Source organism: Citrus sinensis, chromosome 1, assembly GCF_022201045.2.
Source record: "Citrus sinensis cultivar Valencia sweet orange chromosome 1, DVS_A1.0, whole genome shotgun sequence".
Taxonomy (NCBI): domain Eukaryota; kingdom Viridiplantae; phylum Streptophyta; class Magnoliopsida; order Sapindales; family Rutaceae; genus Citrus; species Citrus sinensis.
The window spans coordinates 9,088,502-9,096,256 of record NC_068556.1 but is presented as its reverse complement, the minus strand read 5'-3'; the positions used below and the strand labels follow the sequence as shown (position 1 = coordinate 9,096,256).

The following is a 7,755-nucleotide window of genomic DNA, read 5'->3' as shown; positions in this document are numbered from 1 at the left end:
ACAAGAAAACAAGAGAAAAATAAGAAGGACTGAGTTCTTGATTTATTTCTGCAAATTCTCTTCTTGTGCAGCCCTCAATCTCTCTCTTGAATCATGTTTTTCTTTTGTTTCTTTGTGTTTTTCTCCTTGGGTGACGGCTCCCTCCATTCCTTATGATGTGTGCTTCTTTTATAATTGAAAATTAGGGTAAACGGAAGCCTAAGTCACGCATAAGTCAGATTAGGAAACTGTAGATCGCAATTCTGCAGTTATGCCGCGCAAAATTTTCTCTGTCGTTGTTCCAAGATTGCTACAGCAACGGCTACAACAATGGTTACTACAATAATATCTACAGCAATTGCACTGTTCCAGATTTGTTTTAACTCTTTTGTAGCCATGTTCTTTCCTTATTTTTGCAAGCCTATTGCATAGCATTCCTTCCATGAGTTACAAGCTTCTGGAAACTTACAATTATGCACACAATTTAAGCACAAATTACTTTAAATCGAGCAAAACTTATTAAGATTGACTAAAATGATTATTTATGCAAAATGTAACAAAAATGCAATAGAAACACATAATTTACTCTCTAAGTAGTATTGATTTAAGTCTAAAAGTGCCATGATAACTCTCATTTCATAGAGTTATCACACCCCCAAACTTAAACCATTACTTGTCATCAAGTAATGACAATAACACTAACACTTCAATCACACAATCATTCAACAAATAACTTAGCTCTGTCATCAAATTTGTAAGGATTTTTCAACCCTCAGATCACATTCTTAATCACACAAAATAACCATAGTAGTTTAGTTCTAGACTTAAGCTCCATTTCATCCAGAGTGTGTGTGTGCCACTTTGATCAAATTCCAGAGGTGCTACAGCATTGCACAAACTTTGTATACAATTCAGAGGTAGAACACAAATATATTCACATATGGGGGAGCAAAACTCACAATTATATTCAAACTGTGCTACAATTTTTTTTTTTCAGTTAAACCCTCCAATGCAACATTGAGCTTTCATGTGAATGCCTATCACTTGTAATGACGACACCCAATTACTCACTCAAAGTACATGTCAGAGTTGCTACAGCAATACATCCAGGATGTTATATCTAGGTCATACCTTTGGACGCCTTTGACTCAAGGCTGAACATGGGGCTCATGAACAGACCAGGTTACTCAGTATCCTAGGCAGCGGACCTCTTTATCACCATTTTTTTCTTTTTTTTTTCTCTCTTTTGTTTTAATAATTGCTGCAGCACTACTCGTAGCTCGTTGTTGCCTTTGGACTCAAGTTTGCATATGGGGTGCATACTCAACCCTGGTTACTCAGCAACTTAAACCATTGGAGCAGAATTTATTTCATAACAAGCACAGTCCAACAAAAATTTTCCCCCAAACTTGAGATATTTTCTACTCTTTTTTTTTTTTGGGTTTTCCTGGCTCTGCTACAACATTCTCATAAAACTCAACCAAAGTCTAAGTGTCGGGACATAAGTTCAACCTCCATCTATAACTATCTCTACTTGGCTTTCTCATAAATACTGAATAACACTCAATTTATCTTCATTAGGTTTTCAAATCCATACACAAATATTAGATAACAGAGCTTCACACAATACATGCATTCAGAAACACAACCCCCCCAAACTTGAGTGGTGATGTGTCCTTACAAGCACACAAAACAAAACCACATAAACTAGACATGCATACACTAAATAAAAGGACATGCAGAATGAATTAGAAAATTAAAACTAAATGAAAGAAAAGTTTTGCAGCAAGAAGTAAAATAAACTAGCGGGTAGGGGTATGCATAGGCTGTGAAGGGTCACTTCTTATTTGATCTACTTCTCAAACGCTCCTTATCATAAAATCTGATCAATCCATTTGCTGCTGCAAAAGCAAGAATGCCTCTGTTGTTTGAGACTCTTCTGTTATGTTATACTGTAAGTGATGCTGTAGCAATTCTCTCCTGTTCTTTTTGCCTACATTTGTTTTTTACTTGCTGCAATGTAACATAAAGACATTGAAAAAATTAGATGCACATTTGAAATAACAAAAAGACAAATTAAATAATTTAAAAGCTAAATTCAATGCCATAAAAAAAACTTGAAACAACTTCCCTTATTGGGTTGCCTCCCAATTAGCGCTTGATTTTAGGTCTTTCAGCCTGGCCTTTCTTATTTCCTCAACCTGGATCCTTCAAGAACCGATCCTTCCTTAGGCTGTTCACATCATCTCCCATATAGTGCTTTACTCTTGGCCTATTACCCTTGAATTCTTGTTGTTCTGGAGTGAGTTCCCTTTGCTGGATTTGCTCGTCAATTTTGAAGTGTTGCTTCTCTCCTAACCATGCTATGTTAGCTGCTCCATGATCTTCATCATCAAGTTCTTCAATTGTTACATAATTGATTTCTTCCTTACTACAGCAACTGTGTAATCTCTCTGCTACAACAAAGTCCATAACACTGATAAAATTATAATTTTCAATCTCATCGGGACTTTTCATGACATCCAGCACATTGAATGTAACTTGCTGGTCGTTCACCCTCATGGTTAATTCTCATTTTTTAACATCAATTAGAGTCTTTCCCATGGCTAAGAAGGTCTTCCTAGAATGATTGGCACTTCTTTGTCTGCCTCAAAATCTAGCACAATAAAATCCACTGGAAAAATAAATTTATCCACCTTCACCAACACATATTCAATCTTCCCTTCTGGATATGCATGAGATCTGCCAGCAAGTTGTAAAGACACTGTTGTTGGTCTACATTCACCAACTCCCAATTGCTTAAACACTGATAAAGGCATGAGATTGATGCTAGCCCCCAAATCACAAAGTGCTTTGCCACTGTATTTAGTGCCTATGGAGCAAGGGATTGTGAAGCTTCATGGATCCTTCATCTTCTGCGGTATCTTACTCTGAACCATTCGGCTACACTCTTGTGTTAGAGCAACTGTCTCAAATTCTCCAAGTTTTCTTTTCTTTGTCAAGATATCTTTAAAAATTTTTGCATAATTTGGCATTTGCTCTAGAGCTTCTACAAAAGGAATATTGATATGTAGTTGTTTCAGCACTCTCCAGATTTTGCTGAACTGCTTATCTTGTTGCTGCTTCTGAAATCTTTGAGGGAAGGGTGGTGGGTGCCTAAACTGCTGTACTGTAGCAGGATGTGCAGACTGCTTCTCTTTTGTCATGTTCTGGGTTGGTGCTACAGCCTCGTTATCCACAGGTGTTGGATCATCATTTTCGGCAAATGCTGCAGCTTGACTGCTCTCACCAGTGTACTGTGAAGTAGAGGATTGTGACTTTTTTTCAATTTGAGTTTCTTTCTGGATTGAAGTGGGCTCAACTCTTCTTTTTGGTACACAAACGGGAGTATGAACATCCTTTCCAGATCTCAAGTTAATTACTTTGCAGTGCTCTTTCCCTTCTCTTTTTGGGTCCTCTGTATTACTGGGTAAACTTCCTTGAGGTCTGTTACTCAATGCTGCAGCAAGTTATCTAATTTGATTTTCTAAGTTTCTCAAAGATACAATATGACTTTGGACAACTGCTTCATTCTTCACAATATAATCCTTAATCAAACCTTCAAGGGAGATGAGTTGATCATTATTGATGTTTCTTTGCTCTTGATTTTACTGATAAAATCCAGGTGGTTGAGCAGGTCTGTTCTGTCCACTAGGTGTTGCAGCAGTCTGGTTCTGATAACTCCATGAAAAGTTTGGGTGCTATCTCCATCCAGGGTTGTGAGTGTTTGAATATAGATTGTCCTGGTTCTGTCTATTGAAGCTGCCCATATAGTTAACCGAAGCTGGATTACCAGGACAATTGTCAAATAAATGCCATTCTCCACAATAAACGCAAGACATATCAGATATTTGGTTAATAGTTGCTGGAGCAGTAGTCATAGCCTTTACCATCATTGTTAATGAAGTTACTTGGGCTGCCAATGTTGTCAAGGCATCTACGTTATGAACTCCTGCTGTTCCTCTTGCTGCAGCTTGTCTGGTTGATGGCCACTGATAGTTATTGTTGGCTATCCTCTCCAAAATTTCATAAGCCTCATTGTAAGACTTAGATAACAATGCCCCATTTGTTGAAGCATCCACCATCAATCTAGTGCTTGGGTTGAGACCATTATAGAAAGTTTCCAACTGTATGCAGCAAGAAATACCATGATGAGGACATTTTCTGAGTAACTCCTTAAATCTCTCCCTTGCATCACACAAGCTCTCATCTTCAAGTTGATGGAAAGATGTGATCTCGTTCCTTAACTTTGCATTCTTGGTTGGCGGGAAGTATTTCAACAAAACTTTGTCAGCCAAGTCACTCCATGTAGTGATAGAATCTGGTGGTAGAGAATTCAACCATGCTCTTGCTCGATCTATCAAAGAAAATGGGAAAAGTATGAGTCTCAATGGTTCCTGCAATGCTCCAGCAATCTTGAAAGCATCACTCACTTCCAAAAATAACTTAAGGTGTAGATGAGGATCTTCAGATGGTAAACCATTAAATTACCCCACTGTTTGAAGCATTTGAAACATCACGGGTTTGAGTTCAAAATTGTCACCTTGAACGTTGGGTCTAACTATTCCCGGATGTATGGCTTGAGGAGTCAACACTGCGTAGTCTCGAATGGCTCTATCTCTATCGTTCGCCATGTGAATAATGTTGTTGTTCCCTGGTTGCCTTTGAACACATTGTCCATTCAGACCTTCATGTACATTGACTAGTTGTATCCCCTCTTTACAGTTCAAGTTTCTCAAATTTTGCAAATCATCCATTGCTACAGCAGCTTGTAATTCCCGATGCTCTCTTCTCAATCTCCTTGCAGTTCTTTCAATTTCTGGATCAAACTGGAAGTCAACAGATTTATATTTGCGCATGCAAGGGTTGCTAGATCACCTATGTCAACAAAATAAACAAATCAAAATAAAATAAAAAATTAGCACCATTAAAACTAATTTCACAAATCACAATTAACAATTAATCCCCGGCAACGGCGCCAAAAGCTTGTTAGTTTATAAATACTAATGCTATTGGTGTCAATGTGCAAGTGTACACAACAAGTAATAAAGTGATGAGTATTCAAGATCGTCTCCACATGGATTGATTTTATCAGATTTGCTACAGCAATATTAGCAGTGCAGATTTTGTGCTAAAGTAAAATAAAACAATTGGTGAAACTATTATACTAATTAAAATAAAAGCGCAATAAATAAAATGCAACAAAATAGATTATCAAGTCAAACTCAAGGATAAAACTAATGGGAATATATAGTAGTTGAGTGAATGATTATTTATGAAAAATGTAACAAAAATGCAATAGAAACACATAATTTACTCTCTAAGTAGTATTGATTTAAGTCTGAAAGTGCCATGATAACTCTCATTTCAGAGAGTTATCAATTTCCACTCCCTAGAAGTCTCACTCTAATAAATACGATATCAAGCGCTCAATGAGCTAGAGAGTAATGATCTTCCACTGAGTGTGGTGTCAAGTACACATTGTGTCAAACAATAATAATGTTTTTGTCGACAACTTGGCAATACCATTCACTTAATAACTTAGATGCACTCTCTATTAACATTGAGTCAAGATGATTGATAAATATTAGAGGAGAGTCGCTTTCTAATAAATATAGTATAAAATTCTCATTGTGCCAGACACACTACAAGAAATTAGACTTTAAAAGACAATATTTTTTACAACACTTTGAAATTTGGTCATGAAATGGTATTTATTGTGACAAATTTATGAAATTGTATCCAATGATTTTTTCCCAACTTGTGTTATATTTTGTGACCTCTAATTTTATTTTGAGATGTAATATTTGGTCTCTAATTTAACCTTTTTGGAACAAATATTATTTTAGTCATAGAAAAACATTTCACTTTAGTGCAAAAATTTCACTCCAAATTTGAAACAGTTTGGGACAATATTTTATCATCTATGACAAAATAAATGGTTACAAAATATAATTATCGACAATGACACAATTTTGTAACCAAAAGATATGTACAAATTTAACAAAAGTATCCGTGACACATATATTGGTCTCTAAAACTATTTTAATTTCTTATAAATTTAAGACCCAATTTTCTAGTCTTAGATGAGTAATTACAGTGACAAAACTATAAGTAGTAGCTGAAAGTTTTGTCTTGAATAATATTATATTTTTGCGACCAAGTTATTTCTTTTCTGAGATGCATTATTTGGTATCTGATTCAATGTTTTTGTGACAAACATTATTATTGTCAAAAAAACAAATTTCTTTTGGCACAAAAATCTCCTTGAAGAATTGAACATTTTGAGATAATATTTCATCATTCATGACAAAAAAAATGGTTGTGAAATATAATTATAGGTGATGAAACTGTTTTGTAACAAAAAAAAAAAACATGTATAAGTTTAGACAAATCATCAATGACATGTAATATTAGTCTCTTAAAGCTATTTTGATTTCTTTTAATTTTAAGACATTATTTTTTCATCCTTGATCAATCACTACAGTGAAAAAACTAAAAATAGTAGAGAAAGTTTTGTCTTGGATAACGTTGTATTTTTGTGACCAAGTTATTATTTCCTGAGACGCATTGCTTAGTCTCTAATTCAATTTTTTTTTTGTAATGAACATTGTTTTAGCCGCATGAAGATTTTTTTTTTCTTTTTTTGCACAAAAGTTCATGTGAAAAATTAAATGTGCTCGGAAAATATTATTGATAGTCACAAAACATAATCATAGGTGATGAAAAATTTTATATTTTGTTGCTAATAATCGTATGTAGATAAAATTTTAACTCCTATGACTAGACTTTTCTTGATTGTTACTATTTAGTAATGACCGAAAAGAAGTGAACACAATTACTAATACATAATGGTAGAACCACAAAGACTTTGTTAGAATTTATATATGTAACTTTGTCACATCAATTTGCAAATGAATGGATTAATTGACTTTTCAAATAATTCTCTCATGGCACAGTCCTTTGTATAGACAAATTAAAAACTATTTGTAATTTTTTATTATTTTGACAAATTGACAATTTACAAGCCTTTTAATTTGATTTTTTTTTTGAAAATATTTAGCCATCAAAATTCAAATAGCTTATGAAAACTAATTTCTATTAGTACTAATATTGTCATATGTTTAAGGCACTTGTTTTGTTTTATTAAATGTATGTAACATACTGACTTTAGTTTATCCATAATTACTTGTAATAACATGTAAATTGAAGATCAGACAAAAATAAATAAGTTACTAAATATATAAACAATTAATCGTAAAACACTTACAAATGATATTTTGTTAGCATGTCGCCCATCACTTGTCTTTTTTGTTTCTATTTCTTTACATCCTTTCGATTAAAGTTTTGGCAACCAAAGCCTTTGTACTTGCCCTTACCCTCTGTGGTTGTGAGTTGGAACTGTCATAGCTTAAGTCTAGAGTAATGGGAGGGCCCTAATAGAGAGAATAGTGAAGATAACGAGCGCTCAACCCGTCAAGTGGGCGGTCTAGCTGAGCATCAATTCCACTTCTTTGGGTTGATCTAAACCCATGGGAGGACCACCAGAGGAATCAAAACCCTTAGGTAAGGAATGCGGTTTCTCACCTCTTATTACAAACCTTTTGTTCGTCATAAAAACAACTCCATCTTCTTCTTATTCCCTTATCAAATTATCAAATTCAAAGTTGCCATTCAGAATTTCCTCTCAAACCCAAAACTCGTCTCTGAAAATCTTTTTTTCTCTTTTATTTCTTG

General features: G+C 34.6%; 1 non-coding gene across 1 annotated transcript; it reads left to right on the top strand.

Moving 5' to 3' along the window:
- The first annotated feature begins 4,161 nt into the window (after positions 1–4,161).
- Positions 4,162–4,268, top strand: LOC112498024 (small nucleolar RNA R71). Its single transcript, XR_003065109.1, has one exon. It is a non-coding gene; the product is annotated as a small nucleolar RNA R71 (small nucleolar RNA).
- The last annotated feature ends 3,487 nt before the right edge of the window (positions 4,269–7,755 follow it).